This window comes from Lactuca serriola, chromosome 9 (genome assembly GCF_051521515.1).
Source record: "Lactuca serriola cultivar US96UC23 chromosome 9, Lser_US96UC23_V15, whole genome shotgun sequence".
NCBI lineage: Eukaryota > Viridiplantae > Streptophyta > Magnoliopsida > Asterales > Asteraceae > Lactuca > Lactuca serriola.
The window spans coordinates 197,078,465-197,106,262 of NC_136416.1; positions in this window are offsets into that span (position 1 = coordinate 197,078,465).

Below are 27,798 nucleotides of genomic sequence, written 5' to 3' on the forward strand. Positions count from 1 at the left end.
TAGACGATTCAACTTAGGTACGTGACGCCGATTCAGATTGCCCGTTATCACTTGCTAATTTCATTTCCCAAAACATCTCCTGCAAACACATTTCATTTACACTATACCCTGAGTTAGAGTGAAACCCTTCACAACCAGTCGCGCCTTATAAGTGTGCACATTTCCATCCATGCCGGTCTTCTTCTTGAAGATCCACTTGCACCGGACTGTCTTACGGCCCGGTACATTGTTAATCAAGTTCCAAACTTGATTGTCATACATGGACTGAATCTCTCTGTCCATAGCCTCTTTCCATTTAGCAGACTCGGTGCCTGCAATGGCTTCCCTATAGCTGTTAGGTTCATCCAAATTTACCAGTGTACTATCGTTGATAAATGTATCACTTTCCGCAGTAACATGGAAACCATAGTAATTCTCAGGTGCATTCCTAACTCGAGTGGAACGCCTTAGAGGTACATACTCGTCAGTTGGATCAAAAGGAGTTTCATCCTCAGGTTGATTGCCAGGGTTTGAGGTTCCTTCACCACTTGACTCTTAATTTCTTTAAGGTCAATTTGCCTCCCACTATTTCCTTGGTTTATAAATTCTCTCTCGCGAAAGACCCCTCTCCTTGCCACAAAGACCACATTCTCACGGCGTCTATAGAAGAGGTAACCAAAGGATTTCTGTGGGTAGTCGATGAAATTACACCTCTCACTTTGAGGTTCGAGCTTGTCGTGAGTGTCACGTCTCACGAAAACCTTGCAACCCCAAATCTTGATGTGGTCCAAATTGGGAACCTTCCCAGTCCACATCTCATGAGGTGTTTTGGCAACCTTCTTTGTAGGGACTAGATTAAAGACATGGGCGACAGTCTCTAAGGCATACCCCCAAAATGAGATTGATAGTGAAGCTCGAATCATCATGGAACGAACCATGTCCAACAAGGTCCGATTACACCTCTCAGCCACACCATTCAACTGTGGTGTCCTGGGAGTTGTCAATTGTGAGAGAATCCCACATTCCTTAAGATAGTCAAGGAACTCTGTACTAAGATACTCACCACCTTGATTAGATCGAAGCATCTTAATGTTCATATCCAGCTGATTCTCCACTTCCTGTTTAAACTCTTCGAACTTTTCAAAGGTTTCTAACTTATGCTTGCTTAAGTAGACATAACCATATCTACTGTAATCATCAGTAAAAGTCACATAGAAGCGGTTAACATCCCTTGTGGCGGTTCTGAAGGGCCTACACACATCAGTATGTATGAGGTCCAACAAACCCTCACCCCTATCACAAGTACCAGTGAAGGGTGACTTTTTCATTTTCCCAAGCAAAGAAGATTCACAACTATTATCTGGCTTTAGTTCAAATGACTCCATGAATCCATCCTTTTGGAGTTGGCCTATGCGTTTCTTGCTTACATGTCCAAGACGACAATGCCATAATGATGCTTTATCCAAGATATTGGAATAGTCAATACACAACACAGTATTTCCTAGGTTATCTACAACCGACACAGTTTTATACACACCATCACAAGGTAATGCTTTAAAATAAAGAACATTATTATAAACAGAATTAATACCACCACATTCATTATCAAACTAAAACCTAAACCCTTGTTTGTACAAACCATGAAAGGTAATAATATTTCTCTCTATTTCAGACGAGTAACAACATTTATTCAAATCTAAAATTAACCCACAACTTAGCAACAAAGAATAAACTCCAATCTTAGTGACAGATGAAGCTTTCCTATTTCCCATTATTAAGTTTACCTTCCTATGCTCCACATCCTCACTTCTTCTTAGTCCCTGAAAATCAGAACACATGTGAATACCACAACCTGTATCAAGGACCCAAGAATTAGAATATGGTGAGTTATTAGACAATATAGTGTAAATACATGCATGGTTGGGTTTTACTTTCCGATCCTTAACATCTTGCAAGTACTTTGGGCAGTTTCACTTCCAGTGCGCCTTTTCATGGCAATAGCAACATTCAGCCTCTTTAGGGTTGGCATAAGAAGTGACAGAACCAATTTTAGTTCAACTTAAAGAGCAGCCATCAAGAGACTTTCCCTTGGTACCCTTCGATGGGGTCTTCCTCTTCTTCCCTTTACCTTGCCCGATAGCAAGAACATGGGTTGTGGTAGGAGTAGGAGTGGTAACAACCTACTTACTTTTAAGACCACTTTTCGCGGTCTTCAAAAGTCCTTGAAGCTTGCTGAGTGTAACTTCCTCCTTGTTCATGTGGTAGGTCATTCGAAATTGATCATAACAAGAAGGTATGGAGTGCAAAATGATGTCATTTGCCAACTCCTCGGGGAATTTCACATTCAACTTCATCAAACGGTCCACAAATCTTTGCATTTTCTGCATGCGACCCGTGATGGGTTCACTGCCCTTCATTCGGGTTGTTATCATGGAGGAGATTATTTCATATCGCTCTTGACAAGCACTCTGATGGTATTTTTCCATCAGATCCTGGTGCATCTCAAAAGGATAAAAGTCCTCATAGGACTTTTGGAGCTCGGCTGATATAGTGGCCAACATGATACATGCCACTTTAGTGGCATCTCTCTCATAAGTCCTGAATTCCGCGATCTCTTCTAGAGTGGTAGAGGACTCATCAAGTTCCTTAAGCTCCTATTCTATGACATATTCCTTGTCCTCATAGCGCGTGACCATCCTGATGTTCCTGATCCAATCATTAAAGTAGGAACCATGGAAGAGGACTCTCCCACAAAGGTTCATGAGAGCGAAGGAGCCGGTAGGGTTTGAGCCATAAGCAGCATTGTTGGAAGACATCTGAAAAAGAAGAAAGACAAGTTTATATTAGATATGAAATCCTTAATAAGACACCCAAATGTAATACTAAGTCTAGGACCCAACACAATATTTTATAACTTAGAAGAGGGATGATGTAATCCAAGATATAGAAGATTTGAAGGTAGGTGAATGACGATTCACCAATTTCCACCCTGAAAAATGAAATAAGTTGGTAGGTTTTAACTGGCTTTGAAGAGTCCTAGATCTTTTGAGATTCATTGAACTTTTCAATGGCATGTTTCAATCTCGATTGTGCCCTTCAAGTTTTGTGACTGGGATGCCGAGGATCACAAAACAAGGTGTGAATAACCATGAAAATTCACTTGGTACCCTTAATATTATCATCTAATCAATGTTTCGGTTAACCACACGCGCTCCACCGATCTATGATAAACATTAAGTCACCCTTTTCCATCCTTACTAGTCCAAGTTAGTGTGTCGGTTAACCACATAGGCTCCACTAACGACTTGGTAAGGTACAAAGGGTAAATTTCATGTGTTAGCACCAAATTCACATTTTCCTAAAGTAACTAAGATTAGGAATTAATAAAGCATTTAGTTACTTTATAATAATCATTATATTTTTAATGAGAATTAAAGTCATTGTCCTACCCGTTCGGCTAACGATGCTCCACCGATCAAGGAAGCGGTGGGTGAGAGTGGACACTCATTAAGCTGTCATTTTATAGGCAACAAACTTATACCCCCTTATAGACCGGCTTCGTAAATGAGGCCTACTAACGGTAAAACGAATTGATCTTATATATATATATATATATATATATATATATATATATATATATATATATATATATATTATTAACTTATAATACTATAAAGTATAAGGGTTGAATTTTAACTTTTAAAATTGTAGGGGTTGGAATTAAAGTAGTTAATAAGTGTGTGAGACTTTACTAATTCCAAAACTTGAGGGAAGTTTTGAAACTATTCAAAACTTTTCATTTCATAACTTATGAGTTAATGGTTCATAAAAAGAAGACTCTTCATTTTATGTAACTTATGTGTTCATAAAATGGACTTTAAAAGAAGTCACTCTTGGTAATCGATAACTTGAGGACAAATTATGGATTCCATTAAAACACATAATGATCAAGAATTAACTAACAAACAATTTGCAAATAATTCCTATGATCTAACAAAACTCATAAGTACATGAACATTCATATTAACAATTTCAAGAATCATATAAACACATATAAAACTTGAAATTTTGATAATACCCTTTGAAATTGGATTAACATGATCATTACAACATCAAAAACAGGTTTTATAAGTCGAAAACAGTTTAGTGTAATGATTCTAGTCCAATTCCGGCATAAAAACTCGAAAAACTGCACTCTAGGCCTCCTACTCGCTGAGTGCAAGAACCTACTAAACGAGTAGGATGAATATATACATGGACTCGGCGAGTTCACTGTTCATACAACAAAGTTTTTCGACTTTTTCAACAAGTTTGCATCAAGTATCAAGAAAACAAGTCTAGGCTCTGATACCACTGATGGGTTTTGAGCATTCTAACACTCCTATGGTGTACATGCAACCCTAGAAACCTTGGATCTATGTTTTCTCTAAAATACATGCAAATGATAATTTTCCAAGGTTTACATCCTAACTAGCATGACATGGGGTACTTGAATCATAAAACACTAGTAGAATTACATACCTTTTAGTAGTGGTTGATTACTTAGTTTTTGAGAGCCTAGCACCAATAATGTGGATGCCTCAAATGGAAATCACAAATCACCACAAACTTTGGAAAACTTTAGAGAGAATATGAACAATTGTAGAAATCGGCCACCTTTGCTCACACACACACACACACTAGTTTCATTTCATGTGCCAAAGACTCATTTATATAGTGTGGAAGATTAGGGTTACATCAATGTAAACCCTAATACCCATGACTCTTCCTTTCCTTAGGATCCATGGGTTAAAATCCCCATGGACTTCCATGCATGCCTAGCCCATTACAAAAAAGCATTAGCCCACACTATATATATATACATGAGCCCATATTTAATTAGTCACCTCTTTTATCACCAAATTAATTCTAAATTAATTTTAGATCAATTCTAATTAAATAATATTATTTCATATTAATATATTATAACTTATAATATATTAATAAGTCATAAACATACTATTCTCAAAAGATTATCCATACAATTTGTTCGGGTGAAGTGCAACTCAAATGCACCATGCCGGGTTGGGTCAAGTATACACCAAATAAAGTTATGGACTTAGAAACCTTATCCAACAGTAACTTCATGTGGCTTCATTCCTACACAGACAACATGAATTTCCTTAAGGAATTTGTGTGGGTATTCATTCTTATAACTGTGGAATGTAGGCAACAAGTAAATAAGTAAGGATTTGAGTTCAAAGTTTATTGTTGCGGAATAAGTGATGCATAATGGTTGCTGGGTAACATCTTCTGTGGACCATTGTCAGAAGGTTTGTTCAGGAGGTAGAATGGGAAGACCATGATTGCCTCCTTGTTGATTTCCTTCTCCTCATTCCATGGCTGGAGTAGTCATGGAGGTTTCTAGTTCGGTGGAATGAGTGGGTGAAGATGGCGGTGTATTTGAGGATGTGGTTGAAAGGTTTGATGAAGAAGCTCTCGATTGTTGTTGTTTCTTTAAAAGTATATCTTGCTTCTTTCTATGCTTCACATATTTTTCAATCTCCAAGTCAATTGGTAAAGGTGTACCTGTGTGAAAAGATCTTGGCATAAATACTTAATATTATCGTATCCCTGGCAACAACGCCAATTTTTTTCGATGTCAAACCAACAAATAAAGGGATAAATATAATAACAATTTAAACATAAGTCACTACTACTATGTATACTAAAGATAATATAGACTATGTATGGTCGATCCACAAAGATACATGACTTCATGTTTGACCATGTTTTCACACAACATACAACCAATTATTAAAGTGGAGGATTTTATTGACATTAAATAAAACTTCATAAAATAGATATATTGATAGACTAAAATTTAGAATTTAAAGAACATTTCTGATTCCAAACCCTAATTTTATTGATCAAGTGAAAAGAGTACAAATCAAGTACATAATTAATACCAAATCAAATTTTACTAGATAATAAACATCAAATCTAGTTCACATCACAATCTAACAACAAGTGTAAGTTCAAAGTTCTTGAAAATGGCCCCAAAACTCGTTTTAATCGGAAGTTGAAAAATCTAGAGATTTTCCAAACTACGTTCCACGACCGTGGAATGAAGATTCCTTGAGATTCCACGAGCGTGGAATGGGAAATTGACTGATATAATGAGGACTCCATTCTATTGATGGGTTTTGGTCATAAGACATCCTATGTGATCATACAAACCCTAATGCTTGGATATAGGTTTCTCTATTGTAGATGCTTTGAATCCAAGACTATAAACCCTAATTCTAGCATATGGAAATAAATATTAACATATAATTAGGTTTATGATATTACCTTGATTGTTATGTAGCAATAACAATCCCAATTCCTCCTTGAATTGACTTTGGAAGGCTTAGAGTCACAAGTGTCACTCCTTTAATGGCTTACAAACACCAAGAGTAAATGGAGAAGGTATAAAGAGAGAGGAGAGAGGTAGGAATTCGTCCTTAGGACTTCTTGGGAAGGCTTAGACGAATTCATGAGCCTTAGGGGGTTTATATAGGTGTAAAGATTAGGGTTTTAGTCCTTATCCTTATCTAGTTGCTTGCCCACCAAGCAACCATAAGATAAGTCTTAGAAACCCTTATCCTAGTCGAATTCTAAGGCATTATCTCCTTAAATTCGTTCACCCTATATTTAAGATAATCCTTACCTTATTTTGTAACTATCACATAATTACAATTCAGCCCCTCTAGTTTAATTAATTACACTTGATCACAAAATTAATTCTTAATTAATTATTGACCAATATTAATTAAAAAAATATGATTTCTCCTTTAATATATTACTCTTATAACATATTAATAAATCATAATAACCTCTCTCTTTATTTATTTCTCCAATCAAGTTGCTTTGGTGAAGGCAACCCAAAAGGACCATGCACCATCGGGTCAAGTACATACCAAAATAGTTATGGACTTAGACACTAATCCAACAGTCTCCCACTTGGATAAGTCTAACAACTATTCTGCGTATGACTTCGGATCCCGATCTGCAATCGTAGCTTTCCAAAGCCACTGTCAACTCTGATCATATCAAATACGCGTGTCCTTAGATAAGGGATCATATATTCCTCCATTCTAGATATCATATGAGATATGATTTCAAATCATTCTCTTTGTACTATATCTTGATTCTTGATTTATGACGACTGACTAATTGAACAAATCAAATTAGCCCTAGCCCGGCCGAGCATTTACGTTTGTCATCACTAAATCATCGAGGGGCCCAAAGATATCGCTTTTATTCTACTTTGAATAAAAGGAATGGATAAACTTTGATACAATGCTTGCTTGCACTTACTAACCGAATCACACACAACAATATGTTTTATAACACCAAGTTACTAGTGCGTTTACATATTATCAATGTGCAACCGATTTGCAAGATACAACTCACACATCTCAGTTTCAAGAATATAAGATGTTATCGTCTCACCAATCACTCATGATACAATCCATGGAGTGATCCAAGTGAGCGTGGGTTTAATCCAATGCTCAAATCATATTCATAAGCACTCATGAACGTTGCAGCAAACATTTGCTTATGTCTAATGCTCTTTAGACAATCCACACACCAATTCACGACAGTCTTCATTCATATCTACTTCCAACATATGAACGACTGTGGCCCGTTTGAATAATTCGATTATTCTTAATAAAATCAATTATTCTGGAAGTCAAAACATGCAAATGTGAAACACAAGAATAATACTAATCCCATATGGCCTCAAACCCTTGAGCATAAATAAAACACCTTTTATTTATCACCATATCGATTACTCATTATTTGTTGTTTCGGGTAATCAACTTCTTACTTGAATTATTACACTTGTCCCATGCTCCTACCATGCACACAATGTTTACCTATGGTTCTTACTTTGTGAAATAGACCAAATTGAGCACATTCCCAATCATTCTCATTTCACAACTCCAAATCCATTTCCATAAGTGAAAGAATATCAAATTCTTGTTAGTTATAGATTATGCTAGATTCTAACATTTTATGCAATGATCATTTCGTGATATCACTGCACCAATGTCACAAAGACTATTGCCAATGATATTACAAAGTCCTTTATCGGATATTGTTACAAGACAACTCCTTAGATACGATGTTTCTCACTCAAAGTACATTCCTTTGAACATCCTTTTGCATAAAAGTTTCTAATCTAGTCATAGATTTTCAATATTCAATTCCCAATATGGACACATTTCCATATGTTCCATATGACAACTCATTCTTAATAGAATCTTTTCTATTCATGATAATGTCGATATTGTCCATCCAATATGGAAACATTTCCATATTTTCCAATACTATACTTCCAACTACTCACAAGTGATCAATCCTCGTCGAACTTTGGATTGTCCTTTGATAGTTGTTTAATTATTTTAGTCAAAACCAATTCTAGTCCCCTTTTCCCTCTAAATGCGCTCGACATTTGGAAAATTTTAGAATGATCAAATATCAAAGCATTTGCAATCGATCCTATACTCGAAGCGTATGGGACACGACGCATAATGTTTTATTTGCTATGTTCTCAAAATTCGAATTGTGAAGAGGAATGCCGTAATCATAATCGAAATTTTAAGAACACACTATATACCTTTGACTAAATCTATTAACATTCCACAACCTAAGCCTTTAGATTTGAAATGAAGCAGAATATTCTCTCCCTTAATTATAGCAAAACAACCTTTCAACTTTTACAACTTTGCAAAGTATGACTCTTGTTTTCTATAATTAATATTGCTAACCTTGCAATACTTTCCTTAATAATCATACAATCATAACTTTTATGCTCCCATTATCATGATGATTATTATAAAACATAACATTTATGCTCCCACTAGCTTTGACATGTATTCATAAACATCTTAACTTTCAGAAAAACAATGCTTATTGAATTTCTTAAGTCCATGTTTCTAATACTTAATGCTTTGATAATCTTTTATCAAGGCTTCTTGAACTTATACACCTTTGCCTTAGATAGTTCATATGTGTGTGTAAACAATTGCCAAACCTCACAATTCAAATCATGGAAAGGGATACCGTAACCATAATCAAATTTGAGAATGCAATTTTACAATCACTATCTTCTTAAAATCTTTCTTAGTGAAAGCATTTCCTCACAATCATTTTCATGAAGGAGTAAATCTTATGACACTTAGATTTGAGCGGTGTATGTGTTCCTGTCCATGTGAATTTGTTAAAACCAAAGTTTACGACAAATTCAAACTCATATGGACTGAACTTTCTTAATCTTGATTTCTTGCCTTATGGTAGCACAGCTGCCCACCACGTCTTCCAAGTAGTTAAGCAGCTCACCTTTTCCTATCAATGTACCTTTCATTGATTAAGGTGCTTTGCCTTTTATGCGTTTAAAATGAGAACTCATAGAACTCACATGCATAATTAACTCGATTGGATTGGCACGGAAACAAAATAATGTCATCACGATAGGTTTTAAACCTCAAATCGTGTGCTAGTGATGATCGATAAGGTTTATTTGATTTGTTCTTGAAACCTTTCAAGACCATTAAGACTCCCACTGACTCCTTGACATATAATTCTCTTGTCAAAACATTTCTTGACAAACAAATATTCAAGAGTTAGTGTAGCTTTTATCAAAACTCTTCATAAATTGGTCCTAGTTGGTCTTTGTCTTATCCAAGACATCACAACTTTCCACATTTGATGAATGTTATAAACCTTCTTAATACTTTTCACTCATTGTCACAATCTTAACTTTAAGACTTGTTTTCGGAATGAAGTATGATTGACTTCTTGATTTAACCATTTCTTCAATTCTTGATTCCTCTTCTTATACATACAATTGTACTAAGACTCACTTAGAGGATCAATTGAGATATGGTTCTTAATCATTAAGACCTATCATAAAGCATAAAAGGTACTCTCCCTTCTTCTTAGAATGGAGAAACTTTTATCTTTCTGCCTACTCGGTTCTTCTTATTCGTTCTACTATTGATTTAAACCTTTTTTCAATCAATCTACAATTACACTTAATCTTGTAAGTATAATCACCTTTAGTAAATCATGACGAATATCTTTGTTACTCTTATGGTGGACTTGATCAACACGCAACTTTGTGTATTCGATCTCCAAGTCCTTCACTTGACACTTTGTCAATGAATTAGTCTAATTTCCAAATATGAAATTTCTCATTCATCGTGCAACCAAGTTGCATGATTCCAAGTTTCTGTCCAATTGAAACTTGGGCGATGAGAAACTCTCCCTATTTGGTAAATTCTCGACTTTTCCATAAACACCATAAATAAGAATCATATCCATTTGTTGTAGAAATATTCAAACACCAATTTTCATAACGATTTCATTGCAAGGAAATAAACAAATAAATAAATAAGTCAAATGAAAATTTATTTTATTTTAAACGCAGCGGAAAACATTTGTCCTTACAATGCAAAATCCATTGAAAACTATGTATTTCAAAAGAAAATTTTCTAACAACTCTATCATAACTATCTAAGCTCAAAATCTAATTTTCAAGTCCATGCGATCAAGATCCATTCCTTGTGATTAGATTCATCTTGCTCTTTCACCAAGCTTCCTTTCTTTTCACCGATCCTGTAAAACATTCAAATGCAATCTTATTACATTATGTATTAAGAATTAATGAATAGGAACTTAATGGAGTTAGTGGATTTTACCTGAAGCGCAACCATACTCTTTGACTCTCCCATCTTTTGGACTCTTCAGGCTCTTGGGCATACTTGTATCCAACGCCCTTTCTTTTGGCAGTAAACGCAGGTCGTTTCTCCTAGAACGTCCTCGGAAGCATGGTCGGTTGACTTTTCCAACAAATACGCTCCATTGCTTCGCCAAATCATTTCTGATTCAGCAGCAATGAGCATGTAAGTTAGGTCAATGATGTTGTCGTCATGATCCATCATATAATACTTTCTTTTGAACTCATTATATGATTTAGGAAGTGACTGACACACCCAACATTATCAACCTATCAGTGTGTGATTTCATTCCTAGAACGTGGGCACACACGGGTTTACCATCTTCATGTTTCATTTCCAATAGGGCCTTAGTGATATTGAACCTTTCAATTCTTCGATCTTGAGGGTTGGGGAGAAAAATAGGAGGAGAAGGAGGAAGTGAAGCATGATTTCTCGTTCCTCGATTGAATCGTGGAATACCATCTTCATGTGGAATGCTTGTTCCACGGGATTTGGGAAGACCATAGTTGTCGAACTTTGACATCTACAAAACGGGAGAAAACAAATTCAAGTTAGTTGATAGGTTGAGTCCTTAGTAAATCACCAAAATGAGATACTAAGGCTAGGACCCAACACAATATTCAACAACTCGGGAGAGGGATGCCGTAACCCTAATTGCAGAATATTTGAAGGTAAGTGAATGACGATTCACTAATTTCCACCACGAAAAACGAAAAGGAATTTAAGTTTTAAATCTATGAAAACTCCTAGATTCTTTGAGATTCATTGAACTTTCAATGGCATGTTTAAATCTCGATATGTCCCTCTTGTTTGTGACTGGGATGCCGAGGATCACAAAGCGGGTGTGAATAACCATGCAAACTTACATAGTGCCCTCACATGTTACAGTCACCTATTCGATGTGCCGGTAAACCACACACACTCCACCGAACTATGACAAACATTGAGTCACCCTTTGCTACCTTTGCTTAGAACCATTTAGTGTGCCGGTAAACCACACACGCTCCACTAACGTCTTCGCAAGGGCACAAAGTGTAATTTCATGGAATTGCATCAATTCACTTTTGCCTAAGTAACTAAGATTGGGAATTTTATGAAAACATTTAGTTACTTTTATACTTACTTATAATGGAAGGTTTCGTCCTATCCTACCCGTTCGGCTAACGACCCTCCACTAGTCAAGAGTGCGGTGTGTAAGAGTGGATACCCATTCAATCGCCATTTTATAGGCAATTTCCTTAAACACCCCTCATAGACCAGCTTCGTGAATGAGGCCTACTAACGGTAAGACTGACTTTTACTCATACATATATATAATGTTAGACTTTTAATGTTATATATAGTATAGGGTGTATTTTATACTTTTAAAATATTAGGTGGTGAAATTTAACAATTATACCTTTAATTCAATTAAATTGTAAACCAAAACTTTTATGGATTTATTAAACCTCTTTTAATTATACACCTTAATTAATTAATAAAACCATAAGGGTGTGATTTGAACTTTTTAAAAACAATACTAGGGTTTTAGAATTTAACATTCCTAATTAAACTTTTAATCAACTTTTAAATTCCAAAACTTGAGGGCAAGTTTTGAAACATTTCAACACATTAGGGTTTAGAATTTAAATATACATCAAAATTAAACCATTTAATCAAAATTTAAATTCCAAAACTTGAGGGCAAGTTTTGAAACCTTTTTCAAAACATTGGGGTTTTAACTATTTAAATTTCAAAAACAACAAAACTTTTGGGTTCAAATTTAAACTATAAAACCTAAAGGGGAAAATATGAAACTTTTCAAAGCACAATGATCAAATAACAAATAATCTAAATTAACATTTAATTACATAATTATCCATATTTGATTTATTTAATGATTTCTTGCAAAACAATTTATCAATTTAATCAAAATAATTTAAACAATTATCACATAAGGAAACAATTATCTTATTAATTGATAAATATCTTCAATTAGATCAAAAATATAGTCAAATATATCATATAATCGGATTAATATTAATCTAACATGATAAGGTAACTATCCATAAGCAAAAACAGCAAGAAATCGCGAAGATATCCCCATCTGACGAGTTGACTCGTCGAGTCTGCATTAACTCGGCGAGTGCAGCCATGGACTCAGCGAGTCCAGCCTCCAAAATCCAAAAAATCGAAATTTTCAAACATATCAAGCATCAATACAATAGAAACCAATCAAGGCTCTGATACCACCGATGGGTTTTGGTCATAAGACATCCTATGTGCTCATACAAACCCTAATGCTTGGATCTAGGTTTCTTTATTGTACATGCTTTGAATCCAAGACTATAAACCCTAATTCTAGCATATGGAAATCAATATTAACATATAATTAGGTTTATGATATTACCTTGATTGTTATGTAGCAATAACAATCCCAATTCCTCCTTGAATTGACTTTGGAAGGCTTAGAGTCACAAGTGTCACTCCTCTAATGGCTTACAAACACCAAGAGCAAATGGAGAAGGTATAAAGAGAGAGGAGAGAGGTAGGAATTCATCCTTAGGACTTCTTGGGAAGGCTTAGACGAATTCATGAGCCTTAGGGGGTTTATATAGGTGTAAAGATTAGGGTTTTAGTCCTTATCCTTATCTAGTTGCTTGCCCACCAAGCAACCATAAGATAAGTCTTAGAAACCCTTATCCTAGTCGAATTCTAAGGCATTATCTCCTTAAATTCGTTCACCCTATATTTAAGATAATCCTTACCTTATTTTGTAACTATCACATAATTACAATTCAGCCCCTCTAGTTTAATTAATTACACTTGATCACAAAATTAATTCTTAATTAATTATTGACCAATATTAATTAAACAAATATGATTTCTCCTTTAATATATTACTCTTATAACATATTAATAAATCATAATAACCTCTCTCTTTATTTATTTCTCCAATCAAGTTGCTTTGGTGAAGGCAACCCAAAAGGCCCATGCACCATCGGGTCAAGTACATACCAAAATAGTTATGGACTTAGGCACTAATCCAACATCTATGACTTTGGAATAGCCATTGTATTCATTCCATGACCGTGGAATGTTCTAAGTAATTGTCCAAAATCTAAATTTCTCGTTTTCTTCAATCTTGCTCCGATAATTCTAAAACCTCACGTAGAGCCTCCTTCGAACATCCTAAGCATGCCCAAATCCTCAAACACCCCCTGAAACATCCATAAAAATGGTGAAGAGTAGACTAATCCACGAAAATGTCCTGAAAATGCAAAAATGCCTGTAAAGTTGAACTAAATGTTATGTAATGCTTGAATTAAACAAAAATGAGTATGTAAAAAGGTGCACTTTATGCACCTGACAATTATCCTGAACAAGAAAATTATAAGGTTAACATCATAATAGTACATAACTTATAATGTATATGGTCAATATATGATTTGTTCCTTTACTCACCGGGGATATCAATTAATTGAAAAACTAGTCAAATAAGTATGATGATCTCATATGTATTCATAGATTGACAACTTGTAGAGGACTGATCCATTCACTTCGTTCGTTTTGGGTCATATGTATTCCTCTTTCACACACTCTTGTTATTCTAGGGATTTGTATATACATAAGTCGTTTATACTTAGATTACTTACAAATTTAATCACATATTTATATTATGTAAATCTTGTGGTTAAGTTGTGTTGATATCATTAATCTATAATATTTAAGTAGTTCTTTTGATAACTCATTTGTTAAAGATTGTTCTTATATGATTTATAAATTTATTTTTTGTTATTTGAAAATGAATTTAATATTTTGAATATAGGTTCTCTAGTAGTTTGAATCGTATGCGGTGTTTCCTGATAATTGGAGATATCATCATGAGGTTGGGGTTTTTTGGTAGTAGATTCATTCAAAGATTCCCTAGTAGAGGGATGAGGCTATGGTTGTTGTCTTTTTTTTTTTTTTTTTTTTTTTTTTCTTCTGACATTCTCCTTTGATATTGGTATTGATAGCTATTGACAATGGTCTTACAAATTATGCCAAAATAATGCAATTGAGTCCAAATATATCACTATGATGAGCTTTCAATTCGTATGTGAGAGGCTTTTGAACCTAATATCACTTAAGAAATTCTTTGGTCATTCGTAACTTAATATGAATATGGAATCACGTTCTGTTGCCTAAGTTAGTATGAAAAATATGAGAATACACATTACATAGAATGTTGTAGCTATTGATATACTTCTTTTTTTAATGGCAAATCTAATCTACTCTTATTCTACTCCTAATAGCATCTATGTCCCAAACAAGACTTGATTCATTGACCTCATGAAGGGTGGTCATACAACATACCTCTAGGCCAAAGGTCTTTTGGTGGTCCTGATATCTTTCCACTTTCTTCGTGATGATATTTATATTGTTGGTACATGGAATAAGATTTATCCCTTAGTTTGGAAGTTATAATATGTATGAGGTATATTTTGGTAGCTTGTGTGTTGTGCACTTCCCTTTTGGTGGATAGAGCACGACCAAATATTGGCTGCAAGGTTGTCAGCCAAAGTTGGTTGTACAACCCGTGTTTTATATGCTTGTTTTTGCATTCCGGCTTCCCACAACCATGATGAGGATATATGTAGTGCCAAAGTGTAGTCCGCTGCTGGAGCGTCAAGATGCAAAATTAGATGGGGTCCATTACTATTGCTACAAATAGTATCTACCTTACAATAATAGTTGCTTGCAACTTTGAATATTTTTGAATTAAATTACAAAATTTTCTCATACCATATGTTATACCTTATGTTTTTACTTTTCTACTACGTCAATATAAACAAAATCTCTTCCTATTGAAAAGTATAGAATAAAGTTAACCTTAACTTTACTACAATGTTCATAAATCTAGTCTACTCTTATTCTACTCCTAATATCATGTATGTCCTAAATGAGACTTAAATCATTTACCTCATGAAGGGAGGTGATACAACATACCGCTAGACCAAAGGCCTTTTGGTGGTCCTGATATCTTTCGTCTTTCCTGATAATGATATTTATATTGTTGGTGCGTGGAATAAGATTTGTCCTTTAGGTTAGAAGTTATAATATGTGTGAGGTATATTTTGGTAGCTTGTATGTTGTGCACTTCCCTTTTGGTGGGTAGAGCATGACCAAATATTGGCTGCAAGGTTGTCAGTCAAAACTGGTTGTACAACTCGTGTTTTTTATGTTTCTTTTTGCATTTCGGCTTCCCGCAACAATGATGAGGATATATGCAGTGCCAAATTATAGTCCACTACCGGAGCGTCAAGATGGAAAATTAGAAGGGGTCCATTATTATTGCTACAAATAGTATCTATATTATAATAATATTTGCTTGTAACTTTGAATATTTTTGAATTAAATTACAAAATTTTCTCATATGTTATACAATATGTTTTTACTTTTCTTCTACGTCAATGTAAACAAAATCTCTTCCTATCCAAAAGTATACAATCAAGTTAACCTAAACTTTAATACAATGTTCATAAATCATCAACACACTTTGAGGCCAAACTACCAACTCGAACATGATTTTTTGATTTGATTCAATTTTGTGGTTAGATCTACGATTTAAGCTTATATCTCTTCTAGAAGCATGTATCGATCTGTCTAAATATAGTATATAAAACAATATTATCTTGTCAACTTCTGGCATGCATTTAGCCATGGAAAGAAAAGCAAGACTGGTTGTCTCCTTTCCAGTTCAATGTTTGAAGGCAAAATGCAAAACATGTTGTGGCAAGTATTTTCATGTGAAAGTGGAAATTGTCTTGTGATTCTTGCGTTAAAACAAAAGTTCTCTCTTATTATATATTTAATCAATTGATTTTTGTTTACCTTTTTAGTAATATAATTAATAATTCATACACCACTTCTTTTTTCAAAAAGTCAAATTACCAATTCATGCCCACACTAATGATATGGTATATGCTTTTTAGTTCATGGAGAAAAAAAAATGCTGCAATAGAAAGTCGATGCGTTTGTTTCGGAAAAGAGTTTAAAAGTAGTATTATCAGACTTTTTTTTTTTCTTTTGAGTTTAAAAGTAGTATTATCAGACCTTTTTTTTCTTTCTTTTGCCGATATAGAAATAGCGTACTTGGTAAGGTCGTTGAAAATCTTGGAGTTCAAACTTGGACATAGACAAAAATTGTTTTTCGTTAAAAGAAATCAGTTTATTTATTTATTTATTTTTTAATTTTCTTTTTACGCATACAAAAATTGGTTTTCAAAAATATTAACCCTTTAATTATTTATTTTCATTTTCAACCACCTATTTCAAAAAGAATCACTAAATTAGTTCATTTAGCATGATATAATAATTTACTTAAATTATTGTTTGTATAAAATCTCCCTGCCTAATAAAAGAGTACCACATTTGCCACATGTCAATCAATTAGAGCAATTAGAGGTTCACATTAATTATTTGCCACTTGTCATTCTAAGGTTTTTCCTCATTAATTAAATTTCAACTAATTGACTCCTCCATTTTACACATATTCAACAAAAAATTTATTTGTAATATCTATTGCCTAATTTATTAAATTATTAATTCTTTTTATCATTGCTCAATAATTACCTTATAATTTAATTAAAATTATTTTTACCTTTCTAATCTGTGGTGCCCACGGGTTATAAACTAGTAACAAATAAAAGACTTTATTTGCTTAGGGTCTACCTTTGACGAAGTGTAAGGTGTACGACTGTATATGAACTGTGTCATAAGAGGGATTGCAATTTTTTTACGTAAAAGAAAAATGTAAAGTGTAAATGATATTGTTTTACTTAAAGAAAAATATTAAGTGTAAGGGAAGAGAATAGAATAAATGAAGTCCGCCTCCGTTCCATAACCTCACTACTAAGGCTATGTAGTTGCCGCACATCCTAAGAAATATTGTTAGCTTCCTTTGTTGCCCCGTGAGAGTTGGCTCCATCTTGCACGTTCCACTAATCGATAGAAGAGAAAGAACTAGGAGTTGGCACCTACATAATTACTTGCTTGCTTACCACGAAAAATTATATCGGAAATACAGAGAAATAGTATTAACTATTCTAAATCTTTCAGTAGTATAAAACTATATTGGATACCCATCACCTGCAGTTGTTTAACATTGAGAGGGATAAGCGATAACGCTTAGTGAATTCAATAAATAGATACAATATAATCTTATGCCTTATATATACCAATATATGACAAAGCAAAAGGGAACAAGAACAACTATGACTTCCAATATCAACTCAAGATTTGATTCAAAGATTTATGATCAATGAGACATAACGATTTCAATACTTGATATGCATCAATAAAGTTTTGGCCCAAATGACATAGAAGACATATAATTTCTTATTAACATTTTGGTAGATTTCAAGCTTATAGCCCTGTCTAACCATTTGCCAATACCATAGAATAGAGTTCATTCTCTTACGGAGTCATGCTCTACATGGTCAGAGGCTACATACCATTCCTATCTAACCTTCTACCAATGCCATAAAATAGAAGTCATTCTCTTACGAGACATGTTCTACATGGCCAGAGGCTACATACCAGTACCACCGTAAATCTAAGTCCTTCCACAGATCACATGGTCAAAGGTATAACTTTGCTATTAAAAATAGCGAATAAAAATAACACGGGAAAATAACTCATAATAATAACACTGAAAAGCACATAGCACAAATAACACATAACATACATTTGTTCCTATATATTGAACTCACATTAAAATAATCGGGCGGTTAAAATAGTAATTTGAGCAGCATATCGACTCCAAATATGGCTTTATTCGTTGAAATCCGGAAAATTAGCTAAAAACCGGGCACTAAAAAGGTAGAGCTTCAAACCGAAAAGAATAATTTATTGGTCTCTCCGGGTTTTAAAAATAATACCGGGGCTTCGGGGGAAATGGAAATAGTCAAAATATGGAAAAAGGGGCAAAAAATGACAATTTTCTAAAATTACCCGGGAAGGCTCGCAGGCCTCCTATTTATAGGCGAGAGGGCTCAGATCCGGAGCAATCAGAAGCAAGCATGTGGCTTGCATGCGAGCCTCCAGGTGGCTCGCTTCGTAGGTCAACACGGGAAGGGCAGGTGGCGGTCTCGGATTGGCCGAGCCTTCGGTGCGAGGGGTTTGCGACACGAGGCTACACGCGTCATCTGTTGAATGGACCGAACCTCAGACTCAAGAAAAATGCGACACGCGGGTCGAACACGGGGCATGCATGCGAGAATCCGATGACGTGACCTATTCCGGACCTTATCCTTACGAGATTTCTCGGAAATTGAGCCCCGATCTTCTAAACTTCATAACTTTCGCATACGGGATCCGTTTTTGACGTTCTTTATATGCACGCGTAGCTAAAATTACTCTCTACAACTTTCGTTTAGACTTCGTCGGCTAATTTTGAATTTAATTTGAATATTATTATTTTTAACTGACCGGGATAGGAAAATCCGTTAAAAATTCATAACTTCTTCATCCAACATCCGTTTTCGTCAGACTTTTTACCGTTGTACTACTAATAACAACACCTTCAATTCTCATTTAGGTTGTGTCGGCTAAAAATCACCCGATCTAAAATTCGAGTTTTTAGCTGTCTACTGCTAAGCTGAAACTTCGAAAAACCATATTTTCTCATAAGAAATCTTATTTTGGCGTTCTTTTTATTGAACTTCTCGGTTTAACGAATACTACGAATTTCATTTAGATTACTAAGTCTAAAAAGTAGTTTATCAAAAACTCACTTTTTACATCATTCGGCGCCATGCCGGTTTTGTCGCGGATCTTCGATTGGTCATAATTTCTTCGTTATAACTCGGATTTCGACGAGGTTTTCGCCTAAACACTTCTAACGAGATTCTCTACAACATCAAATAATAAAATTTTACTTATTTCAAATTTTATATTTTCGCTAAATTTTCATTATTTGGCTATTAATTGGAATTTCATAAGACTTCCAATATTTTATGAGTGATTCTAAACATAGTTTTACTTCATTTCTAGTAAAAACTATTTGTTAGAACCCAACACTCGATTTTATTCACTTTTAATAATAACAATACACAATTTCAAAACGTGTATGTTACAAATACCTCCTCCTTTTCAGGATTTCGTTACCGAAATCATAACGATTAAAACAATTGGGGATACTTCACTCTTATTTCATTCTTATTTTTCCCAAGTATAATTTGAGCCTCGATGGTGTTTCCACTTGAGAAGCACCAACTTCACTTATTTATTACGTAGATTAGTCGTTCTTTCATTTAGGATCTCTTCTACTTAACTTATTATCCAGTTTCACCTTGGATAAATGGAATCGTCTCATCATAATTGCTCAAACATTTATGTAAATAACTCACATGCAACACATCATGTATACTTGACAAATCTTCAGGCAATTCCAAGCAGTATGCTTGCTTACCAACCGTTCTTTCTTCCAAAGTAGCATAACGCCTTTCCATGAAATACCTTCAGTATTACTAAATCATCCACCCGGAATTCTACGGGTCATCTCCTCTTTTCTGCATAGGACATCTGTCGATACTGGGCCGCTTTCATTCTTTCTCGGAAAATTTGTATCTTGTCAGTGATGTCTTGAATCATTTCAGAGCCTCCAAAGATCTTCTGTCCTACGTCATGCCAACATATTTAAGTATGACATTTACGCTCATACAGTACTTTATATACCTTCATTATATTTTCTACTGTTTGGATTGCTCTCTTCTTCTGACCATTTGTCTGAGGATGATAAGTTGTACTAAGAGCAACTCGAGATCCTAATTCACGCTTCATTCTCGCCCAAAAGTGAGAAGTGAAACGAGTATCACAATTGGAAATAATCTTTAGTGGCGCACCATGTCTCGCCACAATTCCGTCCAAGTATACTTGCGCGTATTTCTCTATTGGAGTATCTTTTCATAGCACAAGAGTTCTGCGTGGTTCTTTGATAACTAATCTATGCTGAGAATAATATCAAAGTTGGGCAAGGAGATAGGAATTAGGTTAGCAAGAAGATTATAACCTTCAATTCCTATGGTACTATCTCTATAGACTTTATCAGCAAGTAATGATATACTTCCTATGTCATCTATATGAAATGATTGGACAATTGCGTAACAAATAATTTGAAAAGAATATGTGAATTTATAAGGCACGAAAGAATCTGAGGCATTGAAATCAAATAAGATGTGAGTAGATCTAGAGTTTATGAGAAAATTACTAGTCACAACATTCGAGTTTTAACTTACTTCCTTTGTGGTAATCTAAAATGTATGATATTTAAGATTTGCCAAACGATTGTCAAATTCTTTAAACTTCCTAGTTACTAGCGGTGTTCAAACTTGCACCCGTTCTTCATTCTCTATTGAACATTCAATCCTAATCTTCGAGTTAAAACTCAATTCTCATTGCAGACTCCTGCTTCTTCTTGGTTTATAGACTAAACCCAAGATATTGTCTTTACTTTTTCTATAACAACAAATCGAATGGTCATATTCCAATGACTTTCAATTGCATAACGTAAGAGACACACAATGAACCAAACTCTCGTCTTCCTTCATATTCTAATGTAATATAATCATATTCTAGTATGTAGCACTTCTTGCTACAAAATTCTTTACTATAACGGTGATTGTGATACTTTTATTGATCGCCTTGATTATCTTTCATTTCAATCTCCTGGATTAGGTCGGATGGTACATCGATCTTGGTTCTCTGAACCATGTAACATACTTGTCTATTTCAAACTTGGTTTGATATGACCACTAAGGTCGGAAAAACAATCATCTTCTGAGTCATTACCGAAACAATGGTAACGATATACATGAATAAAACGAAATCAATTACTAGATCCTTGGTAACCTTGTGACTTTCCTTGATCCAAGTGTGAGTCCTATGCTTCCAGTAGTATAGGCCTCTACTACTATTCACACCTACTCATACTCGTCCCAAGTATTGTCTCGCAGTTCCCAAGTTACTATTCAAAAGTTTTCATAAAGCGACTTATCACACATGAATGTGTTCAAACAAGTACATACAACAATTTCCTCTAGACTCAATTAAGGATTTCACGATTCTATCAAACATATCTTGGATTTCTTATATTCGCCTTCTAGGATTCTTCTCTTGCATATGCTTGATCTAGCATATTTTAATACTTTTCCTAGGTTAATAGGAATTTCACTTCCAAATTCTTCGTATAAATTCTTTCTCGGGTAGTGTCTACTCTGTAAGACATGTAATACCTAAATTTACTCTTGTAGCATGAAGACAAAGGGTTTCCAAATACCTGCATCATCTCTTAACTCATATAATTCACCATGCACATTTGTTTATTTGATTATTCTTCCTTGCCATCGTCATTCCTGTATATGAGTAAGTCTTCTTCTCTTAGGTGTATTCCTTTAAGTTTACTTCATAGGAGTCTATCCTAGAAAGTGTGCAATATGGTTGCATCTCAGCAAGCTCTACTAGCTTCAACTTGGTTCTCTGTTATTACTGACTACAACATCTCTTCTCATACAATATTATGAGTGTATTGCTTCTTCAACTAAGCATTCTACCTTACTTAAACAAGTAAGTTGCTTAGCCTTTTACCACTAAATGACTCAATTCACCATCCCAATCTTGTATGTTAAAGTCGGCTTAAGACACAATGGAACTTCTATAAGGATGGGATAGAAGTTAATCATTACTTAGTATTATTAAATACTAAGTCTGAACATCTTTTATAGGGTTACTACTCGAACTACATACTACATCACAAAGTCTTGGCCTATTGAGTCTGAAAACTTCATTAGCCTTTCTTTTGATCTTCATTTAATTCTTCTAAATCTTGCACAACATTAATTGTGATACTGCCGAAGTATTGATCACCATCTTCGGTTCTTTCGACTCTATTAAACAATCACTTCTTCAATCTGTACAACGGTGGAACAACTTCGTGGATTTGCACCAACACATTTATCTTGCCCAAACGTGTTTCAAACACACATCTTTCTTCCAAAGATGTTATTATATATCAAACATACTTTAAATGTATATTACCACTCTATTGGTATTAATACACTTATTACGATAACAATTCATATTTATTATTTTACGATATCTCGCGATCATTTATTTATAAACTTATCGATGTCAACTATAATAAGTCTCTTTATCACTTCGAAAAATTCTATTACGAAAATTCGTAGAATTCTGAACATAAAATTTTCTAAAGCAAGGTCGGCAACAGACCTTAAACTTTCTCAAATAATAGCAATTATAGATAAGCACCCTAAGGCATGCTATATTAATTTATCATTTAGCACATATTAGAATATAAGGCATATCTCCTCTTAATATTCTAGTGCTTGATTACATTAGGTATTCAACCTAAAATATACCAGATACATATCGTATCATCTTCACTTAACAATTCTTGTTTAAGCTTAGAAATTCTCAAAATTCCTAGTTCACTTAAACTAATTTTTCTGAAAATTCTGAAGTAACTTACTATCTTAGAATACTAGGGTTTATCATTACCCAATCCCCCACTTAAATATTTCCTATGGTTTGTATCCATATACTTATTATGAATCAGCTCATATATTAAGCTTCCAACAGTTTAAGTCTAAATACCAATCCGTGATATTTAGTTCACTTAAACCATTGCTCTAATACCATGATTGAAAGACCCCAACTTTCGTATTTTTGAAAGACCCAAACTTTCATACTATTCAAACATTATTCTTAAGTTACTTCCTCAAAACATGCTACATGCATATTTATAAAACAATATTTTATATTGATAAAGTGATTACAAAAGATTGGATACAAACCGACTAAGTTTTATTACATTTTATATCTACCCAGGAATCTACTATTCATATACATACTGGAACATCTAAAATACAGAGAAATAGTATTAACTATTCTAAATCTTTCAGCAGTATAAAACTATATTGGATACCCATCACCTGCAGTTGTTTAACATTGAGAGGGATAAGCGATAACGCTTAGTGAATTCAATAAATAGATACAATATAATCTTATGCCTTATATATACCAATATGACATAAACAAAAGGGAACAAGAACAGCACTAGCATATGCGTATCATATGTCAGGCTTTCAATATCAAATCAAGATTTGATTCAAAGATTTACGATCAATGAGACATAATGATTTCAATACTTGATATGCATCAATAAAGTTTTGGCCCAAATGGAACAGAAGACATATAATTTCTGATTAACATTTTGGTAGATTTCAGGCTTATAGCCCTGTCTAACCATTTGCCAATATCATAGAATAGAGTTCATTCTCTTACGGAGTCATGCTCTACATGGTCAGAGGCTACATAACATTCCTATCTAACCTTCTGCCAATGCCATAAAATAAAAATCATTCTCTTACGAGACATGTTCTACATGGCCAGAGGCTACAAACCAGTACCACCGTGAATCTAAGTCCTTTCACTGATCACATGGTCAAAGGTATAACTTTGCTATTAAAAATAGTGAATAAAAATAACATGGGAAAATAACTCAGAATAACAACACTGAAAAGAACATAGCACATATAACACATAACATACAATTGTTCCTATATATTGAACTCACATTAAAATAACCGGGGGTTAAAATAGTAATTTGAGCAACATATCGGCTCCAAATATGGCTTTATTCGTTGAAAACCGAAAAATTAGCTAAAAACCGGGCTCTAAAAAGGTAGAGCTTCAAACCGAAAAGAATAATTTCTCGGGCTCGTCGGGCACTTCGGGACGTATTCCAGACTTTAAAAATAATACCGGGGCTTCGAGGGAAGTGGAAATAGTCAAAATATGGAAAAAGGGGCCAAAAATGGCAATTTTCTAAAATTTTCCGGGAAGGCTTGCAGGCCTCCTATTTATAGGCGAGAGGCCTCGGATCCGGAGCAATCAGAAGCAAGCACGTGGCTCGCATGCGAGCCTCCAGGTGGCTCGCTTCGCAGGTAAACACGGGAAGGGTAGGTGGCGGTCTCAGATTGGCCGAGCCTTCGGTGCGAGGGGTTTGCGACACGAGGCTACATGCGTCATCTGCTGAATGGACCGAACCTCGGAATCAAGAAGAATGCGATACGCGGGTCGGACACGGGGCATGCATGCGAGAATTCGATGACGTGGCCTATTCCAGACCTTATCCTTGCGAGATTTCTCGGAAATTGAGCCCCAATCTTCTAAAATCCATAACATTCGCATACGAGCTTCGTTTTTGACGTTCTTTATATGCATGCCTAGCTAAAATTATGCTCTACAACTTTCATTTAGACTTCGTTGGCTAATTTTGACTGTAAGTTTAATATTATTATTTTTAACCAACTGGGAGAGGAAAATCTGTTAAAAATTCATAACTTCTTCATCCGACATCCGTTTTCGTCAGACTTTTTACCGTTGTACTACTAAAAATTCATAACTTCTAGGTTAACCTTTGTAACCCGTTTTGAAATAATAAGATTGTATTATTTAAGTATTGTGTGTTTTGTGCTTAATTGCTTAATTATGTGGTTTGATTAATTAAGAATAAAAATAAGCGTCAAAATTTAAGTGTAAAATAAACTTAATATCTTTAAATAATGTTGTAGTAGTTGAAACGAGGTTTCCGAATATATATAGAACGCCCAAATCTGACTTCGTATGAGGAAGTTATGATTTATCGAAGTTTCGGCTTAGCGGTGAGCAACCTGTTTTACTCGATTTGAGATCGAGGGGTTTTTAGCCGAAGCAATCTAAATGAGAATCGAAGATCTCATTGTTGGTATCAAAGCGATAAAAAGTTAGGCGAGAACGGACGTCAAACGAAGAAGTTACGAATTTATAACGAAGTTTTCTGTCGCGGCCTATTAAAAAGAAATAATAAAAATAAATTCGAAATTAGCCGACAGAGTCTAAACGAAAGTTGTAGAGCGTAGTCTCACCTTCGCGTGAATATAAAGAACGTCAAAAACGGAGTTCGTATGCGAAAGTTATGAATTTCCGAAGTTTATTAAATATTTGGTAATTAAATTTAAATGGAAATTCGGAGGCATTATCTGAAGGCGAGTCACCGGTCTGATTCGACGTACGCCCCGCGTACTCCGAAGAGTGTCGACATTTCGGATGACGCATGCAGTGACGATTTCGGAAGCAGTACGCGCTGCGTACTGCAGTACGCCCCGCGTACTCCGAGGCTCCAGCCTCCTACAAATAGGATGCGAGGGCAGCCGACCCAATTGCCAATTTCTTCTCTTCTCTCTCCCGTTTTGCATCCTTTTGCGTGACAGAAATATCCCGAAGCTCCGGTATTATTCTCAAGCCCCGAGGCAAGTCCCGAGATCCCGAAGATCCCGAGAAGTGCGGTTCCCGAGCCGAAGCTCTGCCCGCGAGAAGTTCGATTTTTGTGAAGATCTTTCAGATCTGCTGAGGATTACTACTTCTGCAAGTCGTAGTGCTGTCGGATCATCTTCTGATCAAGTGAGTGTGTAGTTACCTTCTTCCAAATACAATAATATGAAGTATTTTTAAAATACGTGCCATGTGTATATATTTGGTTGTGTTATGTGTGAATGTGTATTCACTCTCTTCTATCTCATAGATATGATTTATTCTCTATGAGATATGTGCTATGTGTGTGTGTGCCTCATCTGTTATGTGGATTATTTGTTGATTAAAGCATGCTATACATGTTTTCAAAACTATGTATAAAGATGTATATTTTATCTACTAATATGTTGGGTAGAACATGGGTAGATAGTTGGTGTGTAATAAACAGATGAGAGGCCTCGTTGTTGTTTGATTTAGTCATCTAGCGGAGTTTAGATGACGACCACTGGCTATTGTAGACAGTCTTGTGGAAACATTAGCAGGTTCGCCACCTGTAGGTGTTAATGAACTCGGGTGTTCATTTGCTGTACTCCATCCCCCTCATGGTTGCCTTATTTGACTTATATTGCTGAGGTACCCCCGAAGCATGTGTTGTCGCTCCAATGAAATATTCTTAGACTAGGTCCCTTGTGTCAGTTGTTTTAGGGACATAAAGTGAGAATAACGGGAATGGGTAATTGGGTTATTGTTGGTTGGTGAAAATTAAATATGATTATTTAGTGTGGGTTGAAAACCCTATATGCTCACTAGGCTCCCAAGCCTGACCCACTCAGTTTTATTTGTATTACAGGAAGTGGCGCAAGGGCATGAGATGGATGAACCATCAGTTGTTTTGTTTACAAGTCTGCATATGTTTATATTGTTGAATGACTTGTAATGTATTCGTTTATGCTTATTGGTCTGTATCGGAACATGACACCCCGAGTTTTGATATTAATGAAAATACATTTCTTTTATGAAATGCTTCGGTAAACATTGTTTTATCATGTTTTGTTTTTGGGAACAAATTCCGCAACTCTTTCAAATCAAAAGGATTTACTCTGAAAATATTTTAAAAGCATAAATGAAAAACGGTCTTTTCTGGCCGAGATTTTGGGGATGTCACAGTTGGTATCAGAGCATTAGTTTAAGCGAACTAGGAATTTATAGGATTTCTAGACTTAAACTTAGAATGCTAAGTGAAGTTTTGAGATGTGTGTCTGTTATATTTTGGACACGAGCACGGGTTTATTTTAGGAAAGTTGCCTAAAATGCTTTTATGTGCTAAATGTTATATGTTGCCATATATGATATTATTTGTTCGGATCTATGGTCTGTTGCCGACCGGATCTAGAAACCTTATGTGTGTAGGATTCTAAGCGTACGTCTACGGTATTAGAACTAGCATGTAAACGTTTCGGTGTGATAAGGAAGATTTGAATATCTATCATGATTGAGGATCTAATTTCACCTTATTCGGTGTGTAGATCAAAATGGTGAGAACAAGAAGTGGAGTTGGAAATGCTGACGAAAACAGGAATCAACCACCAGTGATTGAACAAGTACCTGTCGTAGCAGCAACACCTGAGCCAATAACCATGGATGGTGTGCAAATGATGATTCAGACGATGTTGGATCGTCAGATGGATGAAACTAGACGGTTGCTTCAGCAGCA